The following is an 18,701-nucleotide window of genomic DNA, read 5'->3' as shown; positions in this document are numbered from 1 at the left end:
GTTTCTTGAATTTTGCGGTATTAATTTGTCAGGTGGAGTGTTGGATTATTAAAGTTACTAAATCTAAAAAATACCATTCTTTTTTTTAAAATCATATTAAGAAGGAAAGTAAGACATGGAGTCAGTTGGTCCCGAGGAGCAAATAGACACATTTTCAAGTTCAAAAGAGCCCCAATGCGGGAAAGATCGAATTTACCCTTTTTCGTATGCTATAGTCCATGAATTTTTGGTGATACGTGATCCCGACTTGTTTTTTTGCTGAAATTTTTATGGACGTCCGTTACGACCTTATTAATGGAGTCAGTTGGTCCCGAGTGGCAAACAGACGCATTTTAAAGTTCAAAAGAGCCCCAATGCGGGGAAGACTGAATTTACCATTTTTTGTGTACTATAGTCCATGAATTTTTGGTAATACCTGATCCTAACTTTTTTTTTTGCCGAAATTTTTTGTTGACGTCGTTACGACCTTATTAATGGAGTCAGTTGGTCCTGAGGGACGAACATATGCATTTTACAGTTCAAAAGATCCCAAATGCGAGAAAAACTGAATTTACTGTTTTTCGTGTGCTATAGTCCATTAATTTTTGGTGATACGTGATCCCGACTTGTTTTTGTCGAAACTTTTGTTGGACACTCGTTACGACCTTATTAATGGATTCAATTGGTCCTCAGGGACAAACATATGCATTTTCAAGTTCACCATTTTTTTTGTTGAAATTTTTCATGGACGTCCATTAACACCTTAGTAATGGAGCTAGTTTGTCCCAACGGGTAAACAGACCCATTTTCAAGTACAAACGAGCCCAAAGCAGGTAAACTCAGATTTTACCGATTTCACGTGCTATAGTTCATGGATTTTTTGCGATTTGTGATTCCAGCCATTTTTTGTCGAAATTTTTCATGGACGTCTGTTAAAACCTTAGTAATGGATCTAGTTGGTCCCGACAGGCAAACGGTCCCATTTTCAAGTTGAAACGAGCCCCAAAGCAAGTAAACCCAGATTTTACCAATTTTTGTGCGTTTCAGTCGATGGATTTTTGGTGATCCGAGATTCCGGCCATTTTTTGTCAAAAATTTTTATGGACGTTCGTTAAGACCTTAATAAGGGAGCCAGTTGGTTCCGACGGGCAAACGGAACCATTTTCAAGTTCAAACGAGCCCCAGAGCAAGTAAATCCAAATTTTACCGATTTTCGTGTGTTATAGTCCATGAATTTTTGGTGATACGAGATTTCGGCCATTTTTTTGTCGAAATTTTTCATGGACATCTGTTAAGACCTTAGTAATGGAGTCAGTTGGTCTCGACGGGCAATCATGCCCTTTTTCAAATTCAAACGAGCCCCAAAGCAGGTAAACCCAATTTTTATTGATTTTCGTGTGTTTTTAGTCCATGGATTTTTAGCCTGTATTTCGGCTATTTTTTGCCAAATTTTTTTATGGACGTCCTTTAAGACCTTAATAATGGAGCCAATTGGTTCTGACGGGCAAACATAATCATTTTCAAGTTCAAACGAGCCTCAGAGCAAGTAAATCCAGATTTTACCAATTTTCCTATGTTATAGTCCATGAATTTTTGGTGATCCGGGATTTCGGCTTTTTTTTTGTCGAAATTTTTCATGGACATCCGTTAAGACCTTAGTAATGGAGTCAGTTGGTCTCAACGGGCAACCATGCTCTTTTTCAAGTTCCAACGAGCCCCAGAGCAATCATAATTTATCAATTTTTGTGTGGTATAGTCAATGGATTTTTGGTAATCCAGGATTTCGGCCATTTTTATTGTCGAAATGTTTTATGGACTTCCGTTACAACCTTAGTAATGGAGCTAGTTGGTCCCGACGGGAAAACGGATCCATTTTCAAGTTCAAACGAGCCCCTAGCAGGTAAACCCAAATTTTATCGTTTTTTTGTGTGTTATATAGTCTACGAATTTTTTGGTGATCTGGGATTTCAGCAATTTTTTTGCCAAAATTTTTAATGGACGTCCGTTAAGACCTTAGTAATAGAGTTAGTTGGTCCCAACGGGCAAACGAGACCATTTTCAAGTTCGAACGAGCCCTAGAGCATGTAAACCCAGATTTTACCAATTTTTGTGTGTTATAGTCCATTGATTTTGGGTGATTCGGGATTCCGACCATTTTTTTACCAAAATTTTTCATAGACGTTTGTTAAGACCTTAGTAATAGAGCCAGTTGGTCACGACAGGCAAACAGGCTCATCTTCAAGTTCAAACGTGCCCCAGAGAAGGTACACCCAGATTTTATCGATTTTTATGTGCTATAGTCCATGAATTTTGGGTGATCTGGGATTTTGGGTATTTTTTTGCCGAAATTTTTCATGAACATTTGTTAAGACCCTAATGGAGCCAGTTGGTCTCAATGGGTAAACAAACTCATTTTCAAGTTCAAACGAGCCCTAGAGCAGGTGAATCCAAATTTTATTAATTTTTGTGTGCTATAGTGCATGGATTTTTGGTTATCTGGGATTTCGACCAATTTTTTGCCAAAAATTTTCATTGACGCCCGTTAAGACCTTAGTGGTGGAGCCAGTTAGTCCCGACGGGTAAACGGGACCATTTTCAAGTTCAAACTATCCCCAGAACAAGTAAATCCAGATTTTACTAATTTTTGTGTGCTATAGTCCATGAATTTTTTGTGATCCAGAATTTCGTTCGGTTTTTTGCCAAAAATTTTCATGGACGCCGTTAAGACCTTAGTTGGTCCCTTTTAAACTTGAAAAAGGGCTTGTTTGCTACTCGAGATCAACTGACGGCATTGTAAAAAATTTCAGCAAAAAAAGTTTTTGGAATCCAGAATCACCGAAAATCTATAGACTATAGCACACAAAAATTGATTAAATCTGAGTTTTCCTTCTTTGGATCTCGTTTGAACTTGAAAAAGGGCGTGTTTCCCCTTCCGGACCAACTGACGACATTCATAAGGTTGTAATAGATATCTATGAAATAGTTCAGCAAAAAAAGTTTTGGAATCCCGAATCACCAAAAATTCGTGGATATAGCACATGAAAATCTATAAAATCTAGTTTTTCATGTTTTGGGGCTCGTTTAAACTTGAAAATGGATCCGTTTTCCCCTCGGGACCATCTGGCTCCATAAATAAGTTCGTAACGGACATCCATGAAAACTTTCGGCAAATATTTTTTTGGAAACCTATCACCAAAAATATGTGAATTATACACGAAAATTAGTAAAATTTGGTTTTTCCTTCTTTGAGGCTCGTTTGAACTTGAAAAAGGGCATGTTTGTCCCCTCGGAACCAACTGACGGCATTAATAAGGGTGTAGCGGTCATTCATGAAAAATTTTGGCAAAAAAGGTTCTGCAATAACGAATCGCCAAAAATTTGTGGACTATATATAGCACACAAAAATTAGTAAAATCTGATTGTTCCTGCTTTGAGGCTCGTTTGAACTTAAAAAGGGACTTGGGGCAACTGACATCACTAATAAGGTCGTAACGGACATCCATGAATAAGTTTTGCAAAAGAAGCTCTGAAATCTCGAATCACCAAAAATCAGTGGACTGTAGCACACGAAAATTGATAAAATTTGCTTGTTAACCTGCTCTGGGGATCGTTTAAACTAATAAATGGGCATGTTTGCCTCTCGGGACCATCTGGCTGCATTCATAAGGTCATAGCGAACGCCCATGAAAAATTTCGGCAAAAAAAGTTACGGAATCCTCTCACTAAAAATCTGTGGATTATAGCACCAAAATTGATTAAATCTGCGTTTTTCTGCTTTGGGGCTCGTTTGAATTTGAAAAAGGGTATGTTTGCCCTCGGGACCAACTGACGACATTAATAAGGTCGTAACGGACGTCTATGAAATTTTTTGGCAAAGAGAGTTCTAGAATCTCGGATCACCAAAAATTTGTGTACTATAGCATATGAAAAAATCAGTAAAATCTGGTTTTTCCTGTTTTGGGCTCGTTTGAACTTGAAAATAGTCCCGTTAACCCCTCGGGACTAACTAGCTCCATTACTAAGGTCGTAACTGACGTCCATAAAACATTTCGACAACAAAAAATCTGGAATCTTATCGCTAAAAATTATTTTACTATAGCATACAAAAATTAGTAAAATCTGGTTTTTCCTGCTTTGGAGTCGTTTGAACTTGAAAATGAGTCTGTTTTCCCTCGGGACAAACTGGCTCCATTAATAAGGTCATAACGAACGTCCATGAAAAATTACGGCAAAAAAAAATTTGGAATCTTATCACCAAAAATCTGTGGACTATAGCACACGAAAATTGGTAAAAGCTAGTTTTGCTTGCTATGCGGCTCGTTTGAACTTGTAAAAATGACTTTTTCCCCCTCGGTACCAACAAACGACATTAATCAGGTCGTAACGAACGTCCATGAAAAATTTCAGCGAAAAAATTCTGGAATTCTATTACCAAAAATCTATAGACTATAGCACATTAAATTTGGTAAAATGTAATTTAGTTTGCTTTGGGGTTGGTTTGAATTTGAAAAAAGACATTTTTGCTTTTCGGGAATAACTGACGGCATTAATAAGGTCATAATGGATGTCCATCAAAAATTTCAGCAAAAAAAGTTTTGAAATTCCAAATCATCAAAAATTCATGGACTATAGCACCCAAAAATCAACAAAATCTCGTTATTTTTGCTTTGGGACTCGTTCGAACTTGAAAATGGGCTTGTTTGCCCATCAGGGACATTTGACTCCATTAATAAGGTCGTAATGGATGTCCATGAAAAATTTTCGGCAAAAAATATTCTAGAATTCTATCACAAAAAAATTGTGGACTAATGCACACAAAAATGGGTAAAATCTGGTTTTTCCAGCTTTGGGGCTTGTTTAAACATGAAAAAGAGCTTGATTGCCCCTCGAGAAAAACTAACGACATTATCAAGCTCGTAACAGACGTCTATAAAAAATTTCGGTAAAAGAGTTTTAGAATCTTAAATCATCAAAAATTTATAGAGTATAACACATGAAAATTGGTAAAATATAATTTTCCTTCATTGGTGCTCGTTTAAACTTGAAAATAGTCCTATTAGACCCTCAGGACCAATCGACTCCATTAACAAGGTCGTAACGGACATCAATGAAAACATTCGGTACAAAAAATCTGCAATTCTATCACCAAAAATACGTGGACAATAACACATGAAAATTGATAAAATCTGGTTTTTCCTACTTTGAGGCTCGTTTGAACTTGAAAAAGGGCATGTTTGCCCCTCTAGACCTACTGAAGACATTAATAAGGTCGTAATAGACGTCCATAAAAAATTTCGGCAAAAGAAGTTTCGAAATTCCGAATCACCAAATATATGTGGATTATAGCACACGAAAATTGTTAAAATAAGATTTTTCCTACTTTTGGGCTCGTTTGAACTTGAAAATGAGGTTGTTTTCCCTTTGGGACTAACTGGCTCCATTAATAAGGTCGTAACGAACGTCTATAAAAAATTTCGTCAAATTTTTTTTTAGAATTCTATTACCCAAACTCCACAGACTATAGCATACGAAAATTGGTAAATTTTGGTTTTTTCTTCTTTTGGACTCGTTTGAACTTGAAAAATTTCATATTTGCCCTCGGGACCATCTGATGGCAATAATAAGGTCGCCACGGACGTCCATAAAAAATTTTGGCAAAAAAAGTTCCTAAATCTCGAACCACGAAAAATTTGAGGACTTTCACTCGAATATCGATAAAATTTAGGTTTGAACTTCAAAATAGGCATGTTTACCCCTCGGGACCATCTGGCTCCATTAATAAGGTAAAAACGACCGTCCACTAAAAAAATTTGGCTAATAAAATTACAGAATCCTATCACCAAAAATCAGTGGAATATAACATACGAAAATTGATAAAATCTGATTTTTCCTACTTTAGGACTCGTTTGAACTTGAAAAGGGTCTGTTTTCCCCTTAGGATCTACTAACAACATTAATATGGTCGTAACAGACGTCCATGAAAATTTTTGACAAAAAAAATAACGGAATCCCAAATTATCAAAAATTGGTGGACTAGCACACGAAAATTTGTAAAAATATGAATTTTCCAAATTTGGGGCTCGTTTTATCGTGACTTTGGGACAGTTTACCCATCGGGACCAACTGAATCTTATAATAAGGTCGTAACAGACGTCCATGAATTTTATTTGCAAAAACAATTCCAAAATTCTATCACCAAAAATTCATGGACTATAGCACATGAAAATTGGTGAAATCTTGGTTTTCCTTGTTTACCCCTCGGGAACAACTGGCAGCATTAATAAGGTCGTAAGAGTCGTTTATGAAAAATTATTGCAGAAAAAGTTTTTGAATCACGAATCACCAAAAATTTGTGGATTAGCATACGAAAATTAGTAAAATATGGTTTTCCTATAATGGAGCTCGTTAGAAATTGAGAATGGGCCCGTCTACCCCTCGGGACCAACTATCTCCATTAATGAGGTCGTAATGAACGTCGATGAAAGATTTGGAAAAAAAATTCTGGATTCATATCACCAAAAATACATGGACTATAAGCATACGAAAATTGGTAAAATCTGGTTTTTCCTGCTTTAGAGCTCATTTGATCTTGAAAAAAGGTTTTTTTGCACTTCGGGATGACCTGGCGGCATTGCTAAGGTAATAACGAACGTTCATGAAAATTTTTGGCTAAAAAAGTTCAGGAATCCCGAATCATCAAAAAATTGTGGACTATAGTACACGAAAATTAGTAAAATCTGATGTTTCCTACTTTGGGGCTCGTTTGAACTTGAAAATGAGCTTGTTTTCACCTCAGGACCAACTGAATCCTTTATTATGGTCAAAACAGACGTCTATGAAAAATTTTTGCAAAAAAAATATGGAATCCTATTACCAAAAATCTATGGATTATATCACACAATAATCGATAATATCTTGTTTTCCTGTTTGATGCTTGTTTGAATTTGAAAATTGGACCGTTTACCCCTCGAAACCAACTGACTCTATTAATAAGTTCGTAACGGACGTCCATAAAAAAAATTTAGTCAATTTTTTTTGGAAATCTATCACCAAAAATTTGTGGACTATATCACACGAAAATCGATAAAACATGATTTTTCCTTCTTTGGGGATCGTCTGAACTTGAAAAAAGGTTTGTTTACCCCTCAGGACCAATTGACGACATTAGCAAGGTTGTAACGGATGTCTGTGAAAATTTATGGCATAAAAGATTTTGGAATCCTATCACCAAAAAATTGTGGACTATTGCACACGAAATTTGATAAAATCTGCTTTATCTTGCTTAAGGGCTCGTTTGAACTTGAAAATGGGCCCGTTTTCCCCTCAGAACCAACTGACTCCATTAATAAAGTCGTAACGGACATTCATAAAAATTTCGCAAATTTTTTTTTTTGAATCCTATCACAAAATATCTGTGGAATATAACAAATGAAAATCAGTAAAATATGATTTTTCTTTCTTTAAGACTAGTTTGAACTTGAAAAAGGGCATGTTTTCCCTTTGGGACCAAATGAGAGTATTAAAAAGGTCGTAATGGACGTCCATCAAAAGTATCGGCAAAAAAGTTCTGCAATCCTGAATAACAAAAATTCGTAAATTATATCACACGAAAATCGATAAAATTTGGTTTATCCTGCTTTGGAGATCGTTTGAACTTCAAAAAGGCATGTTTGCCCTTCGGGACCAATTGACGGCATTAATAAAGTCATAACAGACGTCTATGAAAAAATTTTGCAAAATAAAAATTTGAAATCTTGAATCACCAAAAATCTGTGAACTAGCACATGTAAATTGGTAAATTTGATTTTTCCTACTTTGGATCTAGTTTGAACTTGAAAAAGGTCACGTTTTCCCCTCGTGACCAAATGACAACAGTAATAAGGTCGTAATGGACGTCCATAAAATATATTAGTAAAAAAACTTTTGGTATCCCGAATCACCAAAAACCTGTGGACTATTGCACACGAAAAGTTGGTAAAACCTATTTTTCCTACTTTGGGGCTCATTTAAACTTGAAAATGGGCCCGATTACACCTCGAGACCAACTAGCTCCATTAATAATGTCGTAACGGACGTCTATAAAAAATTCAGAATCCTTTCACCAAAAATTCATTGTATATAGAACACAGAAAATCATTAACATCTAGTTTTTCTTGCTTTGGGGCTCGTTTGAACTTGAAAAAGGGAATGTTTTCCCCTCGGGACCAATTGACGACATTAATAAGGTCGAAACGGACATCCATAAAAAATTTCAACAAAAAAGGTTCTGAAATCCTGAATCACTAAAAATTCGGAGACTATAGCACACGAAAATCGATAAAATCTAGTTTTTTTTGCTTTTGGACTTGTTTGAACTTGAAAATGGGTCTGTTCACCCTCGGGACCAACTGACTCCATTAATAAGGTCGTAACGAACGTCAATGAAAAATTTTAGCAAGAAAAAATTTGGAATCATATCACCAAAAATCTGTGGACTATAGTACACGAAAATTGGTAAAAATCTGATTTTTCCTACTTTGGGCCTGTTTGAACTTGAAAAAAGGCATGTTAACCCATCGGGACCAACTAACGACATTAATAAGGTCGTATTGGACGTCCATAAAAAATTTCAGCAAAAAAAGTTTTGAAATCCCGAATCACCAAAAATTCGTGGACTATAGCAAATGAAAATAGATAAAATTTGGTTTTTCCTGCTTTGGTGCTCGTTTGAACTTGAAAATGAACTTGTGTGCCTTTCTGGACCAATTGGCTCCATTAATAAAATCTTAACGGACGTCCGTGAAAATTTTTGGCAAAACAAATTATGGAATCGTACGACCAAAAATCGGTGGACTATAGCACACGAAAATCAATAAAATTGGTCATGCTTTCGGGATCGTTTGAACTTAAAAAGGGTCTATTTTCTTCTCGGAACGAACTGACGGCATTAATAAGGTTGTAACAGATATCTATGAAAAAATTTGGTAAAGAAAGTTTTGAAATCCAAAATCACCAAAAATTTGTGAATTATAGCACACGAAAATTGATAAAATCTTGTTTTTTCAACTTTGAGACTCGTTTGAACTTGAAAATAGGCATGTTTTCCTCTCGGAACCAACTGACTCTATCAATAAGGTCGTAATGAACGTCCATTAAATATTATGCTAATAAAAATTCCAAAATTCTATCACCAAAAATCTATGGATCATAGCACACGAAAATTGATAAAATTTTGTTTTTCCTGCTTCGGAGCCCGTTTGAACTTGAAAATGGATCTGTTTACACCTCAGGACCTACTGTTCCATTAATAAGGTCGTAACGGACCTCCATGAAAAATTTCAGCGATAAAAATTTTGGAATTCTATCACCAAAAATCTGTGGACTATAATAACGCACGAAAATCTGTAAAATCTGATTTTTCCTGCTTTGGGGCTCGTTTGAACTCGAAAAAGGGCATGGTTGCCCCTCGGGACCTACTAACGACATTAACAAGGTTGTAACGGGAGTCCATGAAAACGTTTGGCACAAAAAAAGTTTTGAAATCCTGAATCAACAATAATCTGTGGACTAAAGCACACAAAAATCGTTAAAATATGATTTTTCCTGCTTTGAAATCATTTGATCTAGAAAATGACCCTGTTTTCCCCTCGATACCAACTGACTACATTCATAAGGTTGTAACAGACGTCGATAAAAAAAATTTGGCCAAAAAATTTGGAATTCGATCACTAAAAGTCCATGCACTTTAGCACACGAAAATCAATAAAATCTAGTTATTCTTGCTTTGGGGTTAGTTTAAACTTTAAAAAGTGTTTGTTTGCCCCTTGAGACCAATTAACGATATTAACAAGGTCATAACGGACGTCCATGAAAATTTTGGCAAAAATAAAGTTCCAAAATCTTGAATCATCAAAAATCTATGGACTATAACACACGAAAATTGGTAAAATTTGGTTTTTCCTACTTTGGGGATCGTTTGAATTTGAAAATGGGTTTGTTTGCCCCTCGGGACCAATTGACGGTATTACTAAGGTCGTAATAGACGTCAATGAAAAATTTTCTGTAAAAAATGTTCTGGAATCCTCAATCACCAAAAATCTGTGGACAATAGCATATAAAAATCGGTAAAATATGTTTTTTTGCTGCTTTCGGGCTCTTTTGAACTTGAAAATAGGCCTAATGCCGCTCGGGATCAACAGACTCCATTAATAATGTCGTAACGGACATCCATGAAAAATTTTAGCAATAAAAAATTTGAAATCCGATCACCAAAACTTTGTGGACTTTACCACACGAAAAATAGTAAAATCTAGTTTTTCCTACTTTAGAGCTCGTTTGAACTTTAAAAAGGGCATGTTTGCCCCTTGGGTCCAACTAACGACATTAATAAGGTCGGAACAGACGTCCATGAAAAATTTCGCAAAAACAGTTCTGGAAGCTTGAATCACCAAAAATTCGTGGACTATAACACACGAAAATCGGTAAACTCTTGTTTTTCCTACTTTGGGGGTTGTTTGAACTTGAAATTGGGCCCGTTTGCCACTCGGGACCAATTGACTCCATCAATAAGGTCGTAACGGGCGTCAATGATAAATGTTGGCAAAAAAAAATTTGGAATCTTATCACAAAAAATCTGTGGACTAAAGCATAGGAAAATTAGTAAAATATGGGTTTTCATGCTTTTTGGGCTCGTTTGAACTTGAAAAAGGGCATGTTTACCCCTCGGGATCAACTGACGACTTTAATAAGGTCGTAACGGACGACCATGAAAATTTTTGGCAAAGAAAGTTCCGAAATCTCGAATCATCAGAAATCTGTGAATAACATACGAAAATTGGTAAAATCTTATTTTTCCTGCTTTTGGGCTTGTTTGAACTTGAAAAAGAGCATGCTTACCCCTCGGGATTAACTGACGACTTTAATAAGGTCGTAACGGACGACCATGAAAAATTTCGGCAAAAAAAGTTTCGAAATCCTGAATTACCAAAAATTTGTGGACTATAGCACACGAAAATTGATAAAATATTGTTTTCCTGCTTTGTGGCTCGTTTGAACTTGAAAATGTGCTCGGTTACCCCTCGAGACCAATTTGGCTCCATTAATAAGGTCGTAATGAACATCCATGAAAAATTTTGGCAAAAAAAATTTCGTAATCCAATCACCAAAAATATTGGACTATAGCACACGAAAATTGGTAAAATTTGGTTTTTCGTACATTGGGGCTCGTTTGAACTTGTAAAAGGGCATGTTTTCCCCTCGGGACCAACTAACGACATTAACAAGGTCGTAACAGACGTCCATGAAAATCTGGCCAAAAAAAATTTTTAAATCCTGAATCACCAAAAATTTGTGGACTATAGCACACAAAAATCGGTAAAATCTGGTTTTTCCTATTTTGGGGGTCGTTTGGACTTAAAAATGGGCATGTTTACCCATCGGGACCAATTAGCTCCATTAATAATGTTGTAATGGACGTCCTTGAAAAATTTTGGCAAAAAATATTCTGGAATCCTATCACCAAAATCTGTGGACTATAACACACGAAAATCGATAAAATCTGGTTTTTCCTGCTTTGAGAATCGTTTGAACTTGAAAATGGGCCCGTTTACCGCTCAGGGCCAACTGGCTCCATTAATAAGGTCGTAACAAATGTGCATGAAAAATTTTGGCAAATTTTTTTGAAATCCTATCACCAAAAATCTGTAGACTATAGCACACGAAAATTGGGAAAATCTGGTTTTCCCTGCTTTGGAACTCATTTGAACTTGAAAAAGGACATGTTTTTCCCTCGGGACCAACTGACAACATTAACAAGGTCGTAACGGACGTTCATGAAAACTTTTGGCAAAAAAAAAGTTCCAAAATCTTAAATCACCAAAAATTCTATGGACTATAGCAAACGAAAATCAATAAAATCTGTTTTTTCCTGCTTTGGGGATCGTTTGAACTTGAAAATGGACTTGTTTGCCCCTCGGGACCAACTGGCTCTATTAAACCCAGATTTTACCGATTTTCATGTGCTATAGTCCATGAATTTTTGGTGATCCGATATTCCAGCCATTTTTTTGCCGAAAATTTTCATGGATGTCTGTTAAGACCTTAGTGATGGAGCAATTGGTCCTGACGGGCAAATGGACCCATTTTCAAGTTCAAACGAGCCTAGAGCAAGTAAACCCAGATTTTACCGATTTTTGTGTGCATAGTTCATGGATTTTTGGTGATCCAATATTCCAATCATTTTTTGCCGAAATTTTTCATGGACGTTCGATAGGACCTTAGTAATGGAGTCAGTTGGTCCTGACGGGCAAACAAACCTATTTTCAAGTTCAAACAAGCCCTAGAAGAGGTAAATCCAGATTTTACTGATTTTCATGTGCTATATTCCATGAATTTTTGGTGATCCTGTATTCAGACCATATTTTTGCCGAAAATTTTCATGGACATCCGTTAAGACCTTAGTAATGGAGCCAGTTGGTTTTTGATACGCTCAAATTACACCTCTCTAAAGAATTATAAGCGATTGTTATCAAGTAAAGAACTCAACTTGTAGGTTGGGGTCGATCCACGAGGAATATGGTTCAGACTTAAACTTAACTAAAATTATATCCGTTTAGTCAAATTATTTCCGAGGAAAGTAAACAGAGGGGATTTTGTAAGTAAGTAACAAATTTGAATGCTTAAGTAAAAAGTAAACAAAATTCAACCATCGAGTTATCAATATGAGAAATGTACTCCTATTATATAATTTAACCAAGTACTTGAATATAACTGCCATTTGCAACAGAAAAAAATTTGACTTGTATTTGACACACATTGCATATGAGTATGAAGTGTGTAAAAAGTGTGTATATATATATATATATCCTTATTAATTATTGGGCTTGGGGTATCAATTTTGTAATATTAGATAGGATGGAAAATATAATTAGGGCTAGTTTGGCATGAGGTATATAAGAAATTATTAATTTTAGAATTAATTGTATGATAAGTTTATCTTATTTTTTATTGGGATAAAAGTATAAAATAATTTATTTGAAATTATAATAGTACTTCTATCTCATATTAAAAATGAAATATAAAAAACTCGGAATAACTTTTTCCAACCAAACCTAGACATATAAAGAAGTTTTGGCATTGTGAGAGATTTGAGATTCCGTAAGTAGGGGTGGGCATAATTATCAGAAAATCAAAAATTGGACCGAACCAAGGCATTCTCATCCTTATTTTTCTTGGGAAGTAGTTGGAGGCCACAATGTTTTTGATAAAGACAAATATAGTCTTTTAAGCATAATAAGTGTTCAATGACGAGATACATCATCACTTAACATGACTTTAAACTTTGGCTTAAGTCATTTGCGGCCCCTTAAAGTTGTCTGCATAATTTACTTAGACACCTCAACTAGGACTAGTACCTATTGAACACTTTTATCTATAAAAAACCTGTTCCTATTAGACCTTTTTTGATAATCAGTAAAAAAGGTAAAGTGTGTGTGATACACTTGCTATGACGTGACAAAAATGACTATTTAAAATATGACATGTGTCACTTGACCCCAACAACTATAGATTTTTTTTTTATGTTAAAAAGAATGAGAATTATTTCAAATAAATTTTATATCTATTTCTTAATAAAAATATATATGAAATGACAACCCATTTTACTCAACCCCACCCTACCCAACCCCCCTTTCTTCTTATCTTCTTATCTTCTTCTCATCAATTTTTTTTCTCAAACCACAAAAACCTTCACCGCAAATTACTTGCAGATTCGATTTAAAAAAAAAAATATATTTTGTATTCCTAATATGTGAGAGAGAAAGATATTCAAAGAGATTGATACAATAGTGTTGAAGAAGTTTGTCAATGGTTACTCATCTGAAAATCGATTGCAAAGAAAAATCGAAAGGACCCAAATTAATTTATCGAAAATTATTTTTCATTCCTAATACGTGATAGAGAAAGATATTCAAAGAGTTGGTACAAGAGTGATGAATAAAGGAAGTTTGTTAATGGTTAATCATCTTGAAATCGATTGTAAGGAGAAATCAAGAGGACCTAAATTAATTTAGCGAATTATTTGATAGTGTTTCTGATAAGTTTAGTGAGTTTACAATTTTCTCGGAATGGTAATATTTATTCGAAGGTGACCGAAAATGGAGATGGAACGTCGACTTACTTTTTTTATCCCAATGTTCAAAAATCTACTTTCGTTATTTTTCTTGCAAATTCAGTTACTTGATTCAATTTTTTTTTTTTTTTATGAATATTGAAAAGAAATAGAAAAGGAAAAAAAGAAAAAAAAAGGAGACTCTTTAGTTGTCTTTGAAAATTTAAATTTGGGGAAGAAGATGACTTGAAGGGGGTAGGGCTGCTCTTTCTTTTTTGAATTAAGAATTATTTTTAAAAAAAATATTTTAATTTAGTTAAATGCCAAGTGTCAATTAAAGAAGAAAAAATGTAAGTTTTTTTGGAAAAATAAAAAATAAAACAGTATTTTAAAAAATTTCACGTGCTCATAGGGAGTGAAAAACACTTCTTTTGCCATATTAGCATTTTGTGTTTAATAGGTACATTTTTTGAACAATTTAAGTGTTCAATAGGTAATAGTCCTAGTTAAGGTGTTTAAATGAAATATGCAGACAACTTTAAGGGGCCGTGGATGACTTAAGCCTTAAATTTTTAAATATCTTATACTTGATATCCTCATTTTATCTTTTCTTCGTACCCAAAAAAACGTTTTAAAAACACCTAACTGATCAAATCAAACTAGTTCAACTCGATATTCAATTCACACTTTTTTAAAAACAAAAAACCAAATCAAAATTTGATATAACAAAACTGAAGAACCGAACATCTACTCCTATCCCTAAGTAACTCAGTGGAGCCCTTAGTACTACACTAGGTGTCTCTGACTAATAATATTTGATAGTACCATTTGTAGTAGTACAATGAATGTGTGTAACCAAACAAGAAAAAAAAATTGACCTTACCTTAGTAGTACGTCAACGTCACCAAGAAGAAATTACAATGCCTTGAAATTTTTACTTGATTTTTTTGGAAAATAACCTTTTGAATTTATTTTTTCTTCATGTGCTTAATTAGGTTAGTTATTTAATCTAAGAATTATTATTCTTAATCCACCAATCAAACGCCGTTAATAACATAAAAAATCATTTTTAAAATGATTTATTAATTTTCTAAAAACTTGTCTACTCCAAAGGGTCATAGTACACTAGTAGTACAATTATATATATATTTTTTGTACTTTCTATTTTAAAAGTGTGTCTCTAACATTTTTGTGTTCAATAAAAGGAATCAAAATTGCATTTACACAAATCAAAGTTGAAGCACAAGAAGAAGAAGATGGTAGTTTGTTGGTGATTGTGGTTCCAAAATTGTTGTTGATTATCCCTTTCTATTAGCCTGATATTTCATCTATTTCAATTTGTTTGTTATACTTTTTTTTATAATCCGTTCGACATTTATCAATTTAAATTTTGAATTCGCCTCTACGTTACATAGATATATTAGACACAACATTCCAATCTTGGAACCACAGTTACCACCATACTATCAAATTTCTCAGCCAAGATTCATTAATCAATTGGGAGGTTTGAACACATTTCTCTCTCTATCATAATTTATAACAATTCTTTTCTTTTGTCCAGCCAAGGCTAGTATGGTCAGTTTCTATAATATTTATCATCTATAATAATATTTTAATTTAATAGTCTAAATTTTTGTATTATGTTAAATTATATATTCTTTATAATTAACAATATCTCACTGTAACAGTAAAATTATATCCAGACAAATTGTGTCATTATAGTGAAGTTTGATTATATTATATTATGTGTAATGATAATAGTTTTTTTTTATTCATTGTTCGATATTTACATTAAAATTATTCAAATAGTGTGTTTAACAGGTTTGGCTATAAAAGGAGCGGTCATTTTTTTCCTTTAAATAAAATAGAGCTATCCTATCATTTGCCTTTCTCAGATGAGACCCTCATTACTAGGGATGAATCAAATCCACATATTGCACGTTGTTGGACTTTCTTTAGCACCAACTGGCAGACCCATTCTGAAGAAAACATGCCCAACATAATTTTTATTCAAATCACGTATTGCAGGACTCATTCTGAAGACAACGCTTCCAACAGATTTTTTTCTATACCAAGAGTCAATTTTGATGTTTCCTACTTTATGTACTGTCAGTCACTGGACATTTGGAAGTCTGACCAAGTTCCTTCAAAGGTTGACCAAATTTAAACTCAACTTTTTTTTTCATACATATTATATGTTTATTGGTTATTTTTAGTTTAAACGATTGAATCGACAATTATCATAAATAAATTAAATTAAGTAACAAAACTAAGAGATAGATTTCACTAACAATACTCAACGATGTATAAATTTCTTACATTAACTATATATATAACTCAAACTCGCTAAAAATGTACTTAATCTCCATAGTTAGGGCAAAATAGGCTGTCCAAAGAAGGCAACTCTAGTTTCAATAAGTTATCAAGATTAGTACTAGGATTATTAGACTTAAACTTTGACATTTTCACATGATCAGGCTCCACTGATCCTGCATCCTTGCCTGTTAGTTTCTGAACTATTGATTTGAAATTCCTTGCATCTGTCTCGATATACTCCGTGTTGATTATCACCACCTTCACTTTATCCCTGTCGTTTCTGTTTGTTGACATGTTCTCTGTACTTTTGAATTAGTCGAGACAGTAAATTTTGAAGATCACTCTAGATACAAACTCAAGCTAAAATTCTACTTATAAACGTAATGATATACTTAAACTTTATCTGACTATGAAATCAAATAAATATGAAAGTCAATCACACATTTGCAATTATCTCAAAATATAGAAATATCGAAAACGAAGAATTCAATCTAGGATTCTTGGAAATATGGTTATGAGGAAAGAAAAGGAGTGGTTGGTGTTAGTTGTAATTGAGGATAAGTGATTTATATGTACATATATTTATAGTAGGAGCACTAGTACTTTGAAATTAAAAAGATTTGAGATAGGTGAATATGTTATAAAGAAGAGTTGACTGTCTAAATAAATTGAAGCAGTCAACAAGGACCAAAGATAAAGTCAAAGAATGCAATTGAGAAATAAATTTGGGATCCACCGAATTCGGAATTTAAAATTTATAAATTAATATCAAATTAATATTATAATAATAATTAAATTCGTAATCAAACTTATTGATACTTGATACATTTTTATAAATATACATAAATAGATAAAAATGATTTGGACAAAAATTACTGAGTTGACGTGAACCCGTAGAACTTATGCACATGGCAGGAAATTGCGTTTGGTTTGATTGAACAAGTTGCCAACATGCATGGAGCTAAACAAATAGGAGTAGTTTAATCTCTTTTTTTTTTCCTCTTCCATTCGAATTTACATGATATTATTTAATTTAATATGAAATTTAAAAGAATTATTTTTTTGAAATTTGTGGTTAAAACAAGTCATAGATGTCTATGTGATTATAAATTATTCTATTAAGGATAACATTAATATTTTAAAATCAAATTATTACTAAAAAAAAATGTGTCATATTTTTTTAGATTTGAACAAGAAAATTAGAACAATTTTTTTTCTCAAACCTAAACTAGAACGGAAATATGACTCATACATAGTCAAAACAAATTACATTTGAGTAATCCAAATAGAAATAGTATAAAATTAATCATCCTTTTGTCATTATACTACATAGTACACAAATGTTCAAACCTTTTTTGGAGTTTGAAGATAATTTTATTTAAATAACCTAACAATTTTGACTAGTAGATCCTTGACCATAACCCAATATAAAAGAATTTTGGTTCACATTTGATATTTAGTATTCATTTTAAGCTCTGATTAATCTAAATTCATGTCAGAAAATTTAACTTTAATGAATGAAGTGCTTTCTATCAACTTTATATTCAAATTTCAACCCGAAATCTCTAATATAAATTGAAGAATTACATATCACTCAACCACGATTTATAAAACAAAACATGACACACTACCTCGTTTGAATTAAGACCACAAAATATATGTGGTGTGAATAGGTACACATCACTCCATCGTAAACATTAAAATGCTCCCTTATTCAAATGTCTATATATTAACTCTAAAAATTTTCAAATGTGTTACATTAATTGAAATAAAAAAATAATTAAAAAGTAGAAGTATGATAAGAAAAGGATTACTCGAATGATCAGCACCCTCCACGTCTAATCTCAATTAGTTGAAATTTTTGTATAGTAAAGTGCAATTAATTGACAAGAGGGGTCAACAACAAGGACAATATTCAATACTTCCACCTTTTAGATAATTCAATAATGTTGACTATGTTAGCTTCCTGGTTCCAAGTTCATCAACTTATTCATATTTTAATGAAAACAATATTAACCTTATTAAAAATAGGTATACTTTTGAACAAATAACTATCAAGAAATATATATTAAATAAACCACAATCTTTTGGGCTACCATTTCTTGGAATGTTCCATCTACTATCTATTGTGACCAACCCATTTTTAAGCTTTAGGGTGTGTTTGATGCCAATAAAAATCTACTTTTTCCAAAAAAAGAAAAAAAAAATCATTTTTTACAAAATTAAGTAAAAAAATTACCCTTTTTTTTGTGTCAAATACAAAAACAAAATTTTTATTTACATTCATCACCAAAACAGTATAATGACTTGGGCCAAAGTT

The 18,701-nt window shown here is 33.4% G+C and overlaps 1 protein-coding gene across 1 annotated transcript in view; it reads right to left on the bottom strand.

Annotated features, from left to right (window-relative positions):
• Nucleotides 1-13,749, bottom strand: part of LOC125811776 (chlorophyll a-b binding protein 13, chloroplastic) — a 69,079-nt gene extending 55,330 nt beyond the window's left edge. Inside the window, exon 1 of the mRNA XM_049491317.1 lies at nucleotides 13,744-13,749. The gene's annotated coding sequence lies outside the window, so the exon portion shown is untranslated. The remainder of the gene's footprint in view (nucleotides 1-13,743) is intronic.
• Between the last annotated feature and the right edge of the window lie 4,952 nt (nucleotides 13,750-18,701).

Source organism: Solanum verrucosum, unplaced genomic scaffold, assembly GCF_900185275.1.
Source record: "Solanum verrucosum unplaced genomic scaffold, falcon-dt-bn FXZP01000238.1, whole genome shotgun sequence".
NCBI lineage: Eukaryota > Viridiplantae > Streptophyta > Magnoliopsida > Solanales > Solanaceae > Solanum > Solanum verrucosum.
The sequence above is the reverse complement of the archived record's forward strand: the minus strand, read 5'-3'. Positions and strand labels throughout refer to the sequence as shown.